Source organism: Ambystoma mexicanum, chromosome 3q (genome assembly GCF_040938575.1).
Source record: "Ambystoma mexicanum isolate Mex_15411 chromosome 3q, UKY_AmexF1_1, whole genome shotgun sequence".
In the NCBI taxonomy this organism is placed as follows: domain Eukaryota; kingdom Metazoa; phylum Chordata; class Amphibia; order Caudata; family Ambystomatidae; genus Ambystoma; species Ambystoma mexicanum.
The window spans coordinates 298,331,720-298,351,328 of NC_090926.1; the positions used below are offsets into that span (position 1 = coordinate 298,331,720).

Consider the following 19,609-nt stretch of genomic DNA (forward strand, 5'->3'; position numbering starts at 1 on the left):
GGGTCTGCAAAGCGGTAGACACCATCCACAAGGAAGGACTTTGCCGCAGCAACGTGCCACATGTCTGACACACTATCAGACATCAGTGAGTTGGCCTAGTTATGGTGGGAACCCCGGGGCATACCATCACGCACAAGAACAATTACAAGTTATTTTTGAATACTAACCAAGTAAAATAGACTGAATTTGCACAAGTCCTCATACATGGGATGTCAATATGGTGAAAGTCGGAGCAAATGTTACCACAAGAAGAAGGATATTAATAAAGAAGTTGGAAGACAAAATTTGCACAAATCTCCATATATGAGATGTCAATATGGGGAAAGCTGGAACAAGTATTCTCTTGGAATACAAAAGGTCAGACACATTTTGATAATAGACATGAGGTGTATTACATTTTAAGTTATTACGATATGGTTATTTGGCAAGAAACATGGTTATGCTCTGCCATAGCTATGTATGCATACCAGATAATTAATTGATTTGCAAAAAAAGGCCATCAGGGTAGACCTGTTGGTGGCCTGATAATTGGCACAAAAACAAATGTAAATTATGTGAGTACAATATACAAACAACATAATTATTGAGTGGGAAATTTAAATTAGACAATGATAAAAACACTGAACCAATGTTAATTATTAATGTGTATCATCCATCATGAAGAGTGCATACTGATGATGAGATCATGTTGAGATCATGTTAAACATTGCAGAAACAATAGACACAATTATGGGAAATGTAAGTAAAATGACAACAATAATTGTGATTTGAATGCACATTGTGGAAATTCAGAAAATGAATGGATTTATAGCCCAAAATAAATCAATATATATCCCGCCAATTACTATGATACATACTAAGATAAATAAACAGGGATGAACATATGGTGACTATATGGCACCCAACTTAATAATGCTTCATGGTAGAATGGTAGGAGATGTACCTGGAAATGTAAACTGGAGAATGGCTAAGAGAAAAAAATGTACTGTTGATGATGTCAACAGTCAGACAGTTAGAGATAATCTTTAATAATAACAGTGATCATGCCACTGCACACCCTTTCTACAATGTCATCATATGATTTTGTAGAATGGCTAGCAGCATACTATGGCACAAAAGAGTATACTGCAAGAATACAGAGGGTGTGCAGAGAATAATATATGATGCTGAAATTGTTAAGCACAAGCAATGTTTAGACAGTACTATACACACTATCTCTAAACAGCACATACCAGGGCACAAAGAACTGGGTTTACAAATCTGTAAAGCAATGATACGGCATAGGATGTGGCTTAAAAGCCACAAACATTCTATACAAAATGTACGTAAGCATGCATAAATCTATTAGTGCATGGATGCTGGAAAATGGTCTATGTATAAATGGTTCCAAGATTGAGTTCTTCGTGTTTGGGTCCAGCCAGTCAAGAGCAAAGCTCAGTGTGGATTACACAGGTTTTTATATCGAACAGCATTTGATCTAGATCTCAAAAGAAGTTAAGACATTAGGTATTGTGATTGAGTCCTCATTGAGTTTGGACGCTCATACCAATAGCATTGCAAAGAAAGCACAATACCACTTGAGACTACTTAGGCTAGTCAAGCCTTTTCTTTCCCAGGCAAATTGTACTATATTAACATGAGCTGTGCTTATTCCTATGCGAGACTACTGTAATATCAAAAAATGAATGAGCAAGGTCAGGTCAATCTCTGCTGAAGAGTAACCACTGCTACACCCTGAGTGGGTGACCCCTTGTGTGGGTGGTCAAAGAATTGTCATGAAACTGTTCTTCTGCACAAAAGGGTTTTATTTTGAAGTGCAGTGGTGTAGTAATACACTGGTATTTTTAAAAAAACATAGGACATTCACATTTGAGGACATACAAAGTGTAGTACCTAAGTACGAATGATCAAGTAGTCAATATTTGAGACATCTACTTGTACCGTTTGTTCATTCTCTATAGGTTCCTTGGGAAGGAAGCTTAGAGAATTCAGTGGAATCATAAACAGGTGGGGGCCCATAGAGTGTGGGCACAATCAAGAGTTGAACAACAACATATAATACATGTCAACACGACAGTGTTTCGGCCATTTTGCGTGGATCTAGGTGAGCTCCAATGGTGTAGGCCTTCATCAGGACAGGAGTGTCTTTGCGAGTGGAGGGTCCTATGTGGTCTGTAGGAGTGAAGACTCAGTGGACTCAGCCCTGTTTATGATACCATCCATGACAATGCTTTACAGCAGAGCTTTCAACTTGCCATGCAGTCAAATGAAGGCCTTGCTCACTTGGTGTTTGGCAGGTACAGCAATAGGTTTAAGAACAGAACATTGTGAAAAACCCTTTATTTCCCCTATGTTAAAATCAGCTTGATGCTTCCAGCTGAGAACGGGAGATCACTGCGATACCACAAAGATGATTTCAATGGCTATCATCTCCTTGTAGTTCATGCTGGTATTCTGAATATCCATTGGGTGTGATTTTGGGGGTTCAAGCTTCCCTATATCTGTCAGGAACTTCTCTTTAAAATGCTGCTGCGAGATGATGTAGTACACTGCATTAGAGCGAACCACAATCTGCCGTGAGTGACACTATCATGCTAGCTGTGGATACTGGCACCATGGTTCTAGGCAGGGCACAGTACCATCATGCCAGTCCTTCCCACCACCCAGTGACATGCTAATGCCTTGTATCCTGTCCTGAAGATTCTCATTCATGTGCAAGGTCTTGTGTGACAATGGGGCTTTTGGGAGGCCTTCTCATCTTCAGCACGCTAAGATCTATCCTCTCTGACTCCCATTCCTGACTTCCCTCATTAACTTGCCGCTCTCCTCTGCCCCTATTTCAAACACCCACTCTTGATCCTTCTGTATCCTCCATTTCCACCTTGTCTCGCTTCTTAATAATAATCTGGCATTTCTTCCATTCCTATCCAAGATTATAGAGTGTGTAGTCTACTCCCAAATCATCTTCATTCTCTTTTTCCGCAAACTCAATCTGGTTTTTCTCCACCCCACTCAACAGAGCCAACAGCCTCTACCTTGGAGTGCCCGACTCCCTCACCAAAAAGCGACAACAAATCCAGAACGTAGCAGCAAGATACCTTTTAAAAATGAACAAGAGAGAACACATTACTGTGCAGGGCGGACTGGGCTGTTGCTCCATGGGCCAGAGCAACACAATTTAAAACAAATAATTGAAAAAGATGAAATCCTTCAGATCTAGCCCGCCACAAAGGAACAGATATAATATGATATGATATGATATTTTATTTGTATCGCGCTTACACACACATGTTTCAGAGTGCGACGAGGCAAGGGAGGGGAACAGGGGAGGACAAAAGCAATGATCTTACTAGGCCCAGTGACATTGAGGACGTGCAAGTGCAGGGGAGAGGGAAGGGGGAAAGTGCTGAGCAAGGGATAAAAACAACAACTGGTAATGCAGCCAGCAAGGTGGCAAGTCTGAGGTTTAAGGCGCAGACAGGGGATGTCTGATAAGTGCACGTAAGGGGACTGTAGGGTTACAAATACAGACCCAAGTGCAAGGGTTGCCAGGAGGCAGTGTGGGTGTGTGTCTGGGTGGGCAGGCACATGGGCCCGAAATCAGAGGGTAGCCAGGTGCACGTAGCCAAAGCAGACAGTTCAGCAGGGGAGAGGAAGAGCAAAGGCAGAAGCAAAGAGGAAGGTATTGAGGTGCTTCTGGAACCAGAGATGGTTCTTCTCAAGTTTCAGAGTGGCAGGAAGGCTGTTCCAGAGGGAGGCCCCAGCCGAGGAAAGAGATCGACCCCCAACTTGTTGCTTGGAGAAGCGAATGACCCTGAGTGAGTTGGAGGTGGAGGAGTGAAGAGCTTGAGTGGGAAGGTATTTACAGAGGGAGAGTTGAAGGTATTTTGGACCCAGGCCCCAGAAAGACTTGTGGACAATGCAGAGGGTCTTGAATTTATCCCTTGCAGCCACTCAGAGCCAATAACAAGATTTCAGGGCTAGAGAGATATGATCCCAAGGCTTGAGGCCAAGGATAAGACTTGCAGTCCTGTTCTGAATGAGTTGCAGATGGCGGAGAGTAGAAACAGACAGATTTAGAAAGAGGCTGTGGCTGTATTCTAGTCTAGAGAGAGCCAGAGCTCTAGAGACAGTACATTTCTGGAAGGAGAGGAAAGGAAGGAGAGGGGAAGGAGAGGAAAGGAAGAATACCTCTGAGGAGGCGCAGTTGGTAGTTTGACTTCTTAGAGACGTCAGAGATGTGAGGAGAGAAGGAGAGTGTGGAGTCGAAGATGACCCCAAGGTTCTCAGCCTCACAGGTGGGAGTAGGATGATGGCCAAGGGAGGCCGGCCTGAGAGTGACAGGAAAGGAGGGTGCAAGTGTGCCGATGAGGAGAATCTCTACCTTACTGGCATTAAGGCAGAGATCATTGGCAGCACACCACTCCTGGATGGCAGACAGACAGCCAGCCAGAGATGAGGGAGGGAGAAGAGGTGGCAGAGGGGAGTCTGAAAACAGGCTGAGTTTCATCCGTGTAGCACTGAAAGGTGGAGCAGAGAGCGGCAATGCAGTGGGCAAGGGGTGCCAGGTATTAGTTGAACAGCCAGGGAGAGAGGTTAGACCCCTGGGGAACACCACCAGTAGAAAGTGAGATGGAGGAAAGGAAGGACCGAAGTTGGACCCGTGAGAGACGGTCAGAGAGGAAAGAGGTCAGCCAGGCCAGGGCCTGATCGGTGATACCCAGGTTATCATGGAGATGGTTGAGCAGGATGGCATAGTTCACAGAAGAGAGATTGAGTAGGATGAGCAGAGAAGTGATGAGAGTCAAGGTTGGAGAGCAGGTCTTCACAGATGTTCAGGAGAGCAGTTTCCCTGCTTCTGGCAGCTCTGAAGCCAGACTTATGGTCATGGAGGCAGCCAACAGAGTCAGTGTGAAGATTAAGCTGGGAGATGACCAGCTTTTCCAGCTCACTCCAACAGAGTGCTGCAAAGCATGTTCAGATGCTGTGTAAATGGGGCAAGGCATTTGTCTTGATATTAGCAATGTTTTAGATGTGCATGGATAATAATAATAATAATAATAATAATAATAATAATAATAATAATAATAATAATAATAATAACCTCCACAGTGAGTGAGCAGGAGAGGAGTCAAGGCTGTGGGGGCATGTTCATACAGGCCGGTCACAATGTATGCATTTAAATTACAGATTCTCTGACCCTGGGTGGAAATGTTGCCACCACTGCTCACCATACACCATTGGTCCGTTACAATCCACAGCAGCCTATCAAGTGGCCGCTACTTGCCAAGAAAGTAATGGTCCGTATCTTATTAGAGTTTGATTCTGTACAAATGCTTCTCCTATGTTCATGTGAGTTTCCTTATCACCAGTGTTAATACAAAAATAGTTCAATAGCACCCTGAATAGCCCCCATGGATGTTACTCGTGTAGTGGTTATAGAAATTGCTGTTGGACTGTTTGTGGCCTTTACTTTTAAACACAGTTGAAAAACACACACAGAAAGATGTAATATTTAGGCATTATTTATTTGAAGACTACAAACTGAGGGGGTCATGCAGACTTTGTAATACCACTGAAGAAAGTTACCTGCTCTTCCGGTGGTATTTCTAAAAATCTCCCCTATTCAATTTGTACCACCAGCAAAGGTGATACTTCTGGAATACCTCTAGTGCTATTTCAGAAATACCACCTCCAATAGCAGTAACGTAAAAAGGTTTTTTTAACATTTCTTCAGCCATTTCCAGCATCAATGTGGAGGGAAAAATGGATTATGTACAGTAGAGGCTCATATCACTACTGTTGATTTTCTTTCTGCACAAAAGGTTCACTCTGGCCCTTTAATGCGTGATATGAGTAAGGTGGTGAGATGTGGTTTATCAGAGATGCCCAACTTTGAACACACTCAACATGGCCCTTTGTAAAAATGTGTTTCACTCTATTGAAGGGGAGCACCCGTTTCCAGTCTGTACAATAAAAAACAGAACATTTAAATTTGGGGCCAGTTTGAATTTCTTACCTCCACTTTTAATGTGGAGGTAAAAACAGTTGGATTTTCTATAAAAAGTCCACCTAAAATACTACCGCTGGTATTCCCATGGAATACCATCGATGGTATTTGCTCATACTGTGAATTAGGTGGACAGTAAAATCAACGGTATTTGCCAAATACTGACTCCTTTACTGTTACCACCCAACTCTGAATGACCCCCTAAGTCTGTGATTGCTTTCCATTACCTTGTCCAGAACACTCTTATGTGACCAACAAAAGACACACATGCAAATAAACGCCAAATTGAGATATACAGATACAAAGTCACATGAACACAGATACATCCGGCCACCTATACTTTACACTGTCACAAATATACCCAAACAAAAACACACACACTCTGCACCTTATTTGAAAGCACACATAAATATAAAAGGCTGCTCTTGCTCCCTCTCCATCACCAGGTCCTAGGACTATTCCTCTTGCAGTTCTCTCTGCTTCCGTGAGTTGAAATATGCAGCCGAGTTTCCAAGAAAGTGCAACTTGGCAGCACATAAAAAGCCACGTCCTCTTGCCGTCTTTAGCAATGTGGGCAAGGGAAGGAAGTGAGTGCAAGGTAAAGGAAGGGGATTGAGTTAATAGTTAAAGGATGGATCAAAAGAGGAACAGAGGTTTCAAAGTTAATTGTAAGAAACTGGGGGGCGGCATTGAGAATGTTGTGCAAGCGAAGGATACCGGAGGATGATGAATAAAGAAAAATAGGGTAAATGAGACAGAGATACAGATCTGGAACGGTAAGTCAGCAGGTTGACTGTTGCTGAGATCTATGTCTGACCTGCATGCTACTGCACCCAATTGTGGGACTGGCTTGGCCCTCTTTCTTTTTTCTGATTAAGTGTTGTAAACTTGCTTTATTAACATATCTTTCAATTACTACTTCTCTTATATTTTTCAGGTTGCTTTATCATGTGACTTGATACTTTGAAAGTACATACAATTGTACAGACTTAGATTATAATTATAGTTAATTTTAATTATAATTATAATCTTAGTCTGTTTCTCAGATGTAGTTGCCTCAGGACATAGGCAATTAATAGGCTTCCTCCTTGTAGATACAGTGGTGCTTTGACAACCATTTATTGAACAGTGTACTAGCTTAGCCCTTGAAGAACAACTTTGTAGAAAACATTTCTTTTGTTTCTAACATTGAAGACGAAATGTGAGAAGATGACACCCCCCCCCCTGCATTCTGAATTGGAAGCCATGGAACCAGGAAGACAGGTCTCATATCCCCACATTCCACACTTCATAGATTATGTGATCCTGAGCTAATCACTTTTCATCACTGTGCCTTATTTTCCTTAACTATCTGTAGAGAAAGCCTCACCCATATGGGTTTCTACTTTATAGTGTTACTCTATAAATAATTATAATGTTAACAATGTATGTTAAGCATACTGGTGAGGCAGGATGACAAGTGAGGCTCTTATATTGGTGGGGTTGGGTACACAGGGTGCCAGTTGTGGGCTGGGGAGACAGGCAGCCAGGCATGGGTCTTTTTCCATGATAACACATGTGTGGGTGTCAGAGCATAGTTCAGCAATGGCTCTGCTCTAGCAATGACTTCTCTAGCTTTGCCACCACTTCACATTGTTCTAAAACTAAAGATGGGCTGGGATGTGAGGAGATGTAGGCGCCTGTGAAATAACAAACTGCGACACAGCGAAAACTGGGCCCAAATGCCAGCTTTCCCATTTCACCAATTGTATTACCCTGATGAAATAATGTTACTGTTTGGTAAGTGGGAGAATTCCCTGGGGTCCTGGTGTCTAAAGAACCACAAACATAATTGAAAAAGAAAGTCATGTCAATAATGTCTGTTATGTTTACTTGAGAATGTGTGGCAAGGGCAGAGATTAGGATTGAGTTTACTTGATCTGGAAGTTGGGGCAGCTGCACTGTGGGCTTGGGCTATTGCACTATGGGCCAGAAGAGTAAACGTGCCCCCCAGGACAATTGTTGCCAGTCCTCCTCTGTCACTGTGGCACTAAGATCACTACACTTGATACCAGTCAAGAAAAGGACATATTTCAGAACACTCTACATTCTCAGTAGAGCAATTCATGGCCAAGGAGAAGAATTCCTTCAAGAAACTATCTCCATCTGCAGACCAAACAGAACCGGGAGGTCTAGTAATGACATTCTCCTCGAAACCAAACGTTATTCGAAAATGAAATATGGTGGATCAGCATTTTCCAGCAACACAACGAAACTCTGGAGCTCCCTCCACATGGGAACGCGCACCGTAGAACACCAAACCTTCAAGAAAGCAATAAGAATAGGGCTATTTAATATGCCAAGTTAATTTGCACGCCATAGGCCATTGTCAAAGAGAGACCCAACATAGCTGACCACGGAAAAGTAGGTTTCTGTTGCCAAACAAGCTACCTGCACACCTGCAACTTAACCCAATGTCATACTAAAACCCTCCATACTCCTGCAAATATACCACATGCAAGCCAACTATGCTACGCACTGAAGACCGCTATAACACCCCCCACACTGGCACCAAACAGCAGAGCGCCACACCTCCAATAACTCACACAACCTCAGCGAACTTACACCAGGGGCACACAAGGCCTGCTATCTAGAGGCAAACGCCTTTCATGGCCACCAATCCAGACCACCTGGAAGCAAACCCACACAGTGACCCGTTTTTCCAAACTGAAACGACCAACCTCATTGCAAAGGCTCTTGTGCCCTCTCCCACTAATCCCGCTAACAAACAAACCCATCTCTTATTTTCAGATTTTCCAGAGCGCCTGGAGACCATGCAAATGGCACCGGTGTGTGGTAAAAATCCCACTGACATAACATAACAAAATGTCTGAAGGTATCCCCACTGTTGGGCTGGCCTAGAGCGAACTCTGCAGATGTCCCGGTGGGCCTTTGCCCCATGAGCCTCTATTGTGTAGGTACCCTGGATTTCTGCTCTTCTTACCCTCTCACAGCCACCGCATCCTTCCTTCCATTACATCACCCCCAAATCCATTTGAAGTAAAGAATGTATAATAAGGTTTCTAGCACGTCATATCTTATACTCAACGTACGTGCATGCCATTTTTTTGGTATCTTTAACTACTTTTTTTATCCCTATATATAGGAACATATGTGCTTGAATTCAACAATTGCACCAATTTTTCTAATTTTCTCGGGAGGGTAGAACCCCATAAACGATACTTAGATGGGCTTGGGTTGCTTGCTACTTTTTCTCGCAGTGTAATATGGGGTCACTTTCAAAAACATTTCCAGCGCCACCTTTGGCTCCCAATCCATCACAGGTTATCGTCACGACTATACCGTATACTGAGCGGCTCCCTGGCAATCTGGAGATGCAGGCTTGTCCCAGGGCGGGGGCTTCCAGGCTCCGAAGGGCGATGCTCCCGCCCAGAGCCTTCTGTTTGCACGTTGTTTATTTTACCATGGCAACAGATAGGAGATTAGCTTTCATGTATGTGCCAGAAATTGTGCAGCACCACGTTTTACTTCCAGAGCACAATGCCTTTCTCTCTGTTTCGAAAATCGCGTTTACTCTCCAGTTTACACTTTAGTTAAGAACTAGTCTGTCTAATTGTTAATCTGATGTATACACATTATTTTAAACTATTGTGGTACATGATTCAATTTTCTTTACAAAGTAACCGTGTGCCTTCAGACAGCAGGAGTCAGGCCGAGGTCAGCCAGCCTTTGGTCTTGAATTAAATGTAAAAAAAAATCGCATTAGCGCATACATTGTAAGGCTGGGAATAGCGCAGCCAATCAGAGGCCTCGGAATGCCATTGCGGCAACTGGCATATAGGCCTCCTGTGGAAACTCGTACGAAAGTCAGCGCCTTCCAAGAACTTACCACCAGCTAGTAACTGCTGAGCAAAGGGGGGAGGGAGTGCGCGAGCTACAGTGAAGCAAGGAAACCTGCCTTCTGCTGTTGAAATGACAGTGTTCTTAATTGCTCCATATTTTGTGCCAATATTTCTATAGATACAGAAAACGGGGCAAATAATAAAAGTGTCCTTCCACCACGGAAGGACACTTTTCTTATTTTACATGGAGCTCAGAATCTGGCCCAGAGCTGGTAAATGTATCTGCTAATAGCATTATTTTGACCTCGCAGCCGGTCGATAATGTTAGTAATTACCCTTCTTATTTGACCTTGCCTGTGACTTCCGCCTGTAAATTGTGCCTTGCCTATAGCTGCCACTATTGACTGGTCCAGATTAATTAACGCCACAGTAATGCAGAAACAAATTAAACGCGAAACATACCAAAGTACTTCAACTCCTCTTGCATCAAACCCAGTGACCCAGAGCCAAGTTCTCCACTTCTCTAATGAGCACCATTTTGTGCCAGTGCAACACAACACTGTGGCTCTCCTGTGTCATGGACGATATACGTGTGTAACCCTCCCATGAATTCCAGGTCTCTGTTGGAATTTAATTCATGTCACTTATACACAATAAGTGCAACATGTTATGCTGAAGGTCTGGACCTGGTATGTGGGTGTTTGTTTTGTGTGGTAATCGTGTATTTGGGTTCACTGTGTGGTAGTCGATGTATCTGTTTCTCACATTGATGTAAATTACATTTGTTTTATTAAACAACAGGACTGTGCCTTCCATTTTGTTTTTTCCAGATTCCTATTTCATAGTGGTAAAATGGAGAGTGTTTGTTTCGCCACATGCAAGGGGTCAGCGCTGGCACTAGAGAGGGGCTGCCCAGGGCCCATTAGCCCCCCGTCACACCAGCTCCAGGGAGTCTTTCAGGGGCTCCCCCTAGCTGGCGCAGTGGGAGAAGGTGCAGCAGGTGCCCTATTGTTATTAAATGTTCCCCGCAGCGGCAGGTTGCATTTAATAACAATAGGGTGTTGATGCAAAGGCATCAGCACCCTATTAAGATGATTACTTCCCCAACGTGGGAGCGGAGTGCTTTTCGCTAGAATAGGGCGCTCAGGAATTAGCATGAGCGCTCTATTCCGGTGATTAACTCCCTGCTCAGGTGCCGGGGAGGTAATCATCTCAATAGGGTGCTGATGCTTTTGCATCAGCACCCCATTGTTATTAAATGCGCCCCGCCGCTGTAGGCGCATTTAATAACAATAAGGCCCCTGCCCGCCTGGGCTCTGAGTGGAAGTGAATACAGAGAAAGCAAACTGTGAATCTATGAACGTTGAGTGTCTCACTTGGCAGGAGAGCATGCCAAGAGGAGGGATACTGAGAATAGGGTCAGGAACCCTCAACCCGGCTTGGAACCAGGTTTATCAAGTAAAGATAAAGACTTGTCTCAACTGTTAAAGACACAGATACCAAGTTGGATAAAACTGGAAAGACTCTGGGGCAAGGGGAACAACACCTTGAGTCTTGTGGAACTTTTGTTTGTTTTTCTACACCATTTTGAACCTTCTGTTTTGAGCTACTGAGTTGGGCTGCAGGTCAAAAGCCAATAATCACTTCCCCTTTTCACTTTATATTGAGTTTAGCTTGTGAGGGACAAGCTTGGATTTGGACATAGGACAGAGAACTTTACTTTCGACATTCTGATACAGTATCATTAACTAGTTTGGTTGAGGCAGGGAAACCCCTCTTAGTCGTAAGGCTAGTTAGGATTTCCTCCAAACCTCTGTCTATTGTTGTTGTTAATAAAGGCATTTGCTAATAAACATGCTACCTTTGTGTCCGTCTCTTACTCCTAGACCGTCACATATGGTGTTAGAAGTGGGATGCTGCCCACAAGCTTGGGGAACCCAAACTTAACCAGAACCTTTTCTAGCCCGACTATATCTATCTTTGAGAAAGAGTTAGCTATCTACAGTAGTGGGTGGTATAGTAAGAACTCTGGCCCCCCCTATACAAAATCCGGGATTAGAAATCCATGATTACTCCTACAGAAGCAGTAATAGGTTAAGACTTACCTTCACTTCTCTAACCCCGAAATCCATTTATCTGGTTCGGAATAATGTTGAGGGAAATAGTTACGAACTGCTGAGTCCCTATGGCTGCCAGATCCCTGGGAGACAGAAAATAATACTTTCCTTAGACCTTCAGGTCCATGTCCCTTCCAATCTAGTTGTCTATTTAAACACAAAGCAGAAGAAAGGACTGATAATACTACCCCTCTTGTCCTGTGATGAAAACCTCCAAGTCATAATTTAGAATTTCTTTGAAAACTCTATTAAGATTCAGAGGGGAGGTTTAGTCGGGTATTTGAGTTATGAAGTCTCAAGGGAAGGTACACAAACAAGAGAGAAAACCACCCAAGAGAACCCCTACCATGAAACTAGGATCCATGAAAAATTATTCTGTTGTGGGGGATGTGGGAAACCTGACGGTATCTCCCTAGCTAGTCCTCGCGGATCTGTCATCCAGGTGGCCAGGAAACGGCCATCGCTATTGGATGCAGTTCCTGGGGGTGGACCAGTGAGGGAGGATCACCTGGATGGGGGTCCATGGGGAGTTGGAGTGGGAGACCTATGGTTGAGACACAGTTTCCCCCTTCTTTCAACACCTTCTCCCCATCCTACCACGTAGGATATTCTAAGACACTGCCCCCCCCCATTTTCCCACATGAAAGCTTTTACACAACATGAAAGACAACAGACTAAAAACAGAGCCATTTACCTGACATGTCCCAATACAAGGGTCAGGCAAAGTTAGGCAATTGACCAGAATCATACACACCTGACGGCCCTTTCCCTTCCCCACAGGGATAAAAGGTGGAGCACAAGAACACAAGATGAGCAAGGCAGACCGTACGACGTGAGAGCAAACTCAGCACAGCAGTTCAAGAGGAGGAGAAAGATGGCGAATACGGAGAGAGTGACACAGAGAGAAATAACCTTGCCCTTTCCGATCAAGGCCCATGAAGCCTCTGCAGATGGAAACATAAAACCGCGAATAGCCAGCATGTGTTGCAGCAGATGTCTATGGTACGTGTGACCCCCCTCCGCTGATAACCAAGCCGGGGAAGGACGCTGGTCTTGGTGGTACCAATCTTGACTCCAAGGATAAAGAAAGGCAAGCAGTTCATCACAGCCGGTGAGTTGAGGGGAGAATCAATAAGAAACCGAACTGTGTTGAACGAAAAATAGCCACCGGCTAATTTGAACTTTTAAAGATATGATTGAGGAACGAGGGGGACAACCAGCAACAGAGGAGGCCGGCACCACCTGTGTGCTCAGGCAGGAAACTCTGGGCAATTACCCGATGGTAGAAACTAGCAGAACCAGAAGCCCTTGGGAAGAGGCGAGAAGAGGTCAAAGTGGTCATACAGGGGCCTAGTGAAATCCTCTGTAACGTCGAAAGTCTTTGACCGACAGATTATTACAAAGCTAAGGGAAATTAATCACATTTGGTGAAATGAGCACATGAACACTATGTGGTAAAAGTTGGCGAGAGTGAATCCGCAAGAGCGAAGCCGACACTCGGAGACAAAGCCTGAAGTACTGTTTAAAAAGACATTAAGACTTGTGAAAGTAAGAGGTATTGGAAAACGAGGGGAAGTGAATTGTCCCCCTTGTCAAGTGGGTCCGAGCCTGGTCGAGGGAGATCCAGGGGTGAAAAGTCATCACCCAAAGTTCATTGAGAAAGGAACTGTTCAATTGATTGGTTGAACACAATACAGGAAGGGTTGACGCCCGGAAGGACCCAGGGGTGAAGCCATCACCCAACGTGAACTCTGGAAAATAACCTTTTGTTTGTGTTTGTTTGTTGGATACATCAGGCCTCGAAGGCAAGACACTTTTTAATGCAAAAAGACTTTACCAACCAAGATGGGTGATGGAGCAGTAGAACCTGATAGCTGGATCGGAACTGTTGGCTCGTGCCGAGAAAGCTCGAGCGTGTGCTGTGCTCCAAGGTCCCACCTTGTCCCGTAATGAAAACGCGGGGTAGGGAGAACGCTGGCAATCAAATCCTGACTTACTATTTGGAACACTTCCTTTCTTTATTGAAACCCTATCCCTCACTCTTTCTATGATTAGTTGTATGGAATTGGCAGTAGGTTTTTCTTAGTATAGGCCCTTTTATTTTGACACAACACCACTAGGACTGCCTCATTTTTCATTTGATGGGCGACGCTTGCTCCCATCTTAGATTTACTTTTAGCTTAGGCGTTTTTTCCACCCTGCATTTATTGTTCAATAAACACCCTTGAACTGTGATCACTTGTGTCTGTCTTTACTGTTGCCACCATGAGTTCCTTACAAGGAGGCTGAGCTGAATACTAACCTGGAGTATGATCAGGCCAAAGACAGGGCCTATTGGGAAAATGCCAACCTTCCCAATTCCCTAATATCCACAGAAAGTTCCTTATCCCTGAGAGTGGAGATTGAAGAAGTCGGGAACTCTATCTCTCACCTTGAAAAGCCTGAAACATCACAGCCATCGGCAGTAATGCCCCTGCGGTGACACATGCCGGAGAAACTACTGTAATCAGATCTCTCTCTCCCCAAAGGTAACACGCTTGGAGGGTCATGTAGCTGCTTCATGTAGAGAACCAGAACAGGTTGGAGAAAGCCGTGCCCTAACTGTAAGTTATCCCCCCATCTCTCCACCCAATAACAATTTCCAGGAGGTTCAGAACAACTTAGAGACAGATATCCCTAGATCAGTAGGGACCATTACAAAGAAACCCAAGAAACACAGTGATATTGAAACATATACAGACAACCTCATAGTATGAGGAGAAGATGGAGAGTTACCATTCTCTAGATCCTCATCCCTTACAAGAGAGGAAACAGATCCCTTGTGGGAAGTATTGGATTCCCTCCAGGGTATTGCCCTTTACAACAAGAAGAGCAAGAACCATCTTTCCTATTAAGACCCCCTCATAGTGCCGGGGAATTAGATATACACACAAAATCCAGGGATAGTGAACCAGATATCAACACCCTAGATGTAGATGAAGAAGAATAGATGTCATCTTCTATAACCCCATCCATCTCCTACTCTATGTAAGAAATGTTTCTCATGTGGGGAGTTTGGTCACAAGTCGAGGAATTTCTCTTTGAATACAAATTAATGTTGCCACTATTGCCTCATTTAAAGAGCACAGTCAGGGAAAAGAAGCTAAGAAGTTGGTTACCCTTCGCTAATATCCTCTGGGCCCAACTTTGTGAGATAATAGCACAGTGGGAACGGAAATCCAGAGACTTCGAAATTTAAGAGGAGGAAAAATAAAGGCAGGAAAGACCCCAACACCTTTTTGTTTACGGGAAATAACTAGATAGTGGGAATAAGGGGTGGCCATAAAATCAGAACGACCTCCCCAAGTGTGGAGCCAGATGAGAAAATAGAGTTGGTGTGTCCATATTCAGGTGGTGCGGTATCCCCACACACAAATTCCCATCAACCACCTGGGGGAGAAACTATGGGACAATGTAATAGTAATTCCCAACTTGCTGACCCAATTGTTCATAGGTAGCACAGTCCTTCAATTCAATCAATGGATTGCTCAAATAACTAGACTTAAAATGAGTAGGGAAATTCTAGGCGGTGAGGTGATAATGATAGCGATAATCCTAAATATGTAACCCGATGAAAGACCCCAGAAGAATACATCCGCAATATTAGATAACTAGAAAACCTTAATTTCGAGGGGAAGGGTATGTGACAAATATTTATGGATGTCGTCCCTTCTTCCCCAGTAGGAGCTCCTTCCCATGTCGCCAGGGAGGTGAGGTTGCTACCCGATAGTCCTCCTGAGAGTGGTACTCAGTGGGAGGATCACATGGGTGGGAGTCCCCCGTGTGGGATTAGGGATGGCCATCAGGAGAGAATGCGGTTACCCCTTGACCCTCCCACCTTCCCTCAAGACCCCTCCAATTCCCCATTACCTATCACTTCCATGCGCTGTAGTGGCATATCCCAAGTGAGAACAACTGGGAGGAGGAAAAGGCCATGAGGATAGATGATCAGTCGCCAGAACCAACACACACACTCTAGTCTTCTAGACGCTCCTATTGGCCAGTTGTCATTTAAATGTGTCTCTGAAGGGCACAGGAGACCCCACTCTCTAGATCGGGGTATTAACGTAATAGTTCATCTCAGAAAGAAAATCCAGAGGAAACAATTTGCAAAGACGTATTAAGGGTTTTATTGTACCTAATACATTTACTCTGTGAGCTTAATCACGAATTAATGTGCACTTAAGCACATACATTCGATAGAAAAAAATTAGTTGCAAAACTTTCAATGGAAAAGGTTTTGTTGGAAACTTTTTCGATGGAAAGACTGGATACTGAACTAGGTCTGGATGTCAGAGTGTTTGATGTTGGTCAGCAGCAGAAATTCGGACTTGAAGGGGTTAAGCTTCATGAAAGCAGTGAACATTCAAAATTGGATTCATGGGAGGCAGGCCTTTATCCTGTGGATGTTTTCAATGGAGGATATTGTGAAGTAGAGAAGTGTGGTGGAACTCCACAGGTGATGGGAAGCGTTGGTGATCTGGTGCAATCTATTTAGACACATTGGTGGTTATTAGTGAAGTGGGATTTGAACCAGCCGAGGATCGTCTTGCTGATCCCCATGCAATAATGTAGAATATAAATACATTCCTGGTGGTTGTCTCAAACGTGGCTAAGAGGTCGAGGAGAGCCAGGAGGCAAGGTTGGCCCTCATCAATGATGTTAAGGGCATCATCAATCACCTTGATTATAACCTTTTCCATGCTGGATCTGGGTCTGAAGCCAGATTAGTAGTATTGAAGAAGGCTGTTGGCATCAATGTGTTGGGGGAGCTATATGGCTACTGCTTTCTCAAGGAACTTACCTAGGATGGGAAGATGGTTGATGGAGCAGTAGTTGCTGAGGTCATCTGGGTCCAGTTTTGGTTTCTTGAGAAGTGGGAGCTTTTGTCCAGTCCTGAGGTTTGAGGAAAGAGGCCTTGAGTGATGGAGCTGTTGATGATTGTCAGTTAAGAGAGGAGTGCATCAGTCACAAGGGTCTTCAGTATGGAGACAGATAGGATTTCGTCTGTGTACAATGTGGCCTTGTGGGATCCTAGGGTGGCAGTCAGATCTTCAATGCTAAGTATCTTGAAAGTTCTCCAGGTATTGGTGGTTTTGCGAGTGGTGATGTGTAATGTGCTGTCAGTTGTGGCAATAATGTCTTTGTGCTGGCAGATCATGCTTATTTGGTCGATGGAGAAAGAGTTGATGACAGTAGATTTTTTGATTGCGTTGGTTCGGGAGGGTCAGGGAGAGGGTTGATGCAATGTCTGATGGCTTTGAAGAGGGCTCTGATTTCGTTGTTGGCCTTGGCTATGGCGTTTTTGGTAGTAGTTTACCTTCGGGTTGGTGATCAGTCATCTGCATGTAGCATGTAATTCATTGAGCAGGGTGAGGTTGGATGCACTGTGGGATTGTTGCCAAGTCTTTTTCTTGTTTTATGATGGTTCTTTGTTGCAGTTGATTTCTTGAGTGCACCAGGGCACAGAACGCTTAGGCTTGAGGGTGCATTGTTTCACTGGAGCATGGTGGGTGATGTTGGTTGTGAGGGTGGTGTTGAGTTCTTGGAGAAGAGAGTCACAGTCTTGGATCATCTCCGGTAGATCGGCCCAGTGAGGTAGGGGTTGGTGAAGTCTTCCGTGAGAGCTTCCAATGGGAAGTTCTTGAGGTCTTGTTTGCTTGGTTTCTGATGGTATGCTTGACTGGCGCGGTCTGACTAATGTCAACGGGGATTGCCAGATCAACGGCAAGTCAAACGGAATTGAAGAGCTGTGACGGTGAATGGGCAGGATGGTGATGAAGTCCAACTATTATCTTTCCTGTGTCTTGGGCCTTTCGTGTGCTAAGTTAGATTCAGAATGTGGAGACGGTAGTGGCGATCTACCTTCATGGACTTGACTATTAGGTTGGCGGGGACGCAGAGTCACAGACAAAGACATTGTTGATGTACATGAGAGACATGGTGGCCAAGTTTGTGAAATCTCTGACGAAGGAGGTGTTTGGATTGGATAGGGAAGTCTGTAGAGGTGGTGGAAGAGCACTGTGTCCAATAGAGAGAGTGGGAAGTGGTAGGAGAGGTTTTTGAAAGAGCTGATGGTGGCAACATCCAGTTCGATGGATGGCATTGAGGCCTTTTGAAGAAGGGTAAGGCCTCCATCCGCCTTGTTGGGATGGTCCATTTGTAGAATGCTGTAGCCATTTGGCATAATGACATCTAAAATGTGGGTGGAGGTGGATGTAATCCAGGTCTCAGTGATGGAGATGGTATTTAAGTGGTGTGTGGTCATGAGATTGGCGATGTCTGTTGCATGGTTGATTGCGGAGCAGATGTTGGTGAGCATCAGTTTTCTTGAAGTGCTGAATGGTTGAGTGCTGTTTGGGTTTATGGTGACACAGATGAGGTTGCTACAATGCAGTGCCCATGGTGCTGTTTGGGTATATGGTGAGGCAGGTGAGGTTGCTACAATGTGCTTCCCATTATGTTGCTTGGGGGCGGCGATGGTGGGGATGGGTTATTGGGAGAGAGATGTGAAACACATATTCAAGGTAGCTTACCTGATATTTAAGGAGCAGGGGTTCTGGTCCTGGGTCCTTCCAGTCCGAACAGGTCCCAATAGTAATTGCTTCAGATGTGGTCAGGAGATACCCTGTGAACTAACAGTTAAGAAAGGAAAGGAAGGGTTAACGGCTTACCAGTTATGTTGAACAGATGTCACTAGCACCAGCTTAACAACTGCAAAAGAGACTAAAAGGCTTCTTAAGTAATACCAAAAGAGCAGCAAAACATGAAGGCACCAACAGATTAGAAGTGATTGGCAGGTGGGTGGGGAGCAGAGGCCACGTGATCTAGAACAACTTACACCAGCTGACCAAAGGTGAAATAAAAAAAAGATGGTTGTAGCAGAGAACCTCAAGATGGTGGCAGGAGAGAACTTCTGAGTTAAGCCTTTTTTCTGGACGATCTCCACTACACCGAGGTCCAGAATGAGACTGTAAAAGGAGATAAGTGAGTTATCTGAAGAGGCGGTTGTGGGTAGAGCATAGGAGAGGCTGAAAGGGTGATTAAATTAATCTTGTGTTTAGAAAAACTTCTAAATAAATATGTGTACATTATTTATAAAATATTAATGATATAAAATAGAAATCATTTTATGTTAATTATAGATTAATTATATTGAAATTCAATATGAAAAGTACAAGAAAACTGTTTTTTTCTTGTGTAAAACCGACCATATGCACACATGCATTATAATCGTTTACTCTTATCCCAGTCCATCATGCACCAGTAAATAAAACAACTAAAAAAACAAGAGTGTGGTTCCCGCCTTACTTCATTAAATTGAATCCCTAGAAACTACTGATATCAAACAAAGGAATACTGAGCATCATTTAGGCTTCTCAAAGCTACAGAAATAGCTCCTGTCAGAAATTACCTCAGAGTCTCTCGCAGATCCAAGTCCTCGCGGGTTGCAGTGAACCCAAGGGGTGTTAACTCTTGTTTACGTTTTACAGCACGGGGCAATTTATCACAATTTATCGCAGCTATGTTGATGGATGGCTACAAAGCCCTACTCCCACACGTGCCCCTCATCTTGAAATGTCAGACATTTGTCATTGCTT

The 19,609-nt window shown here is 44.1% G+C and overlaps 1 long non-coding RNA gene across 1 annotated transcript in view; it reads right to left on the reverse strand.

Moving 5' to 3' along the window:
• LOC138581851 (uncharacterized) overlaps positions 1 to 18,632 on the reverse strand; it is a 42,328-nt gene extending 23,696 nt beyond the window's left edge. Inside the window, exon 1 of the long non-coding RNA XR_011304824.1 lies at positions 18,545 to 18,632. This is a non-coding gene — a long non-coding RNA (uncharacterized lncRNA). The remainder of the gene's footprint in view (positions 1 to 18,544) is intronic.
• Between the last annotated feature and the right edge of the window lie 977 nt (positions 18,633 to 19,609).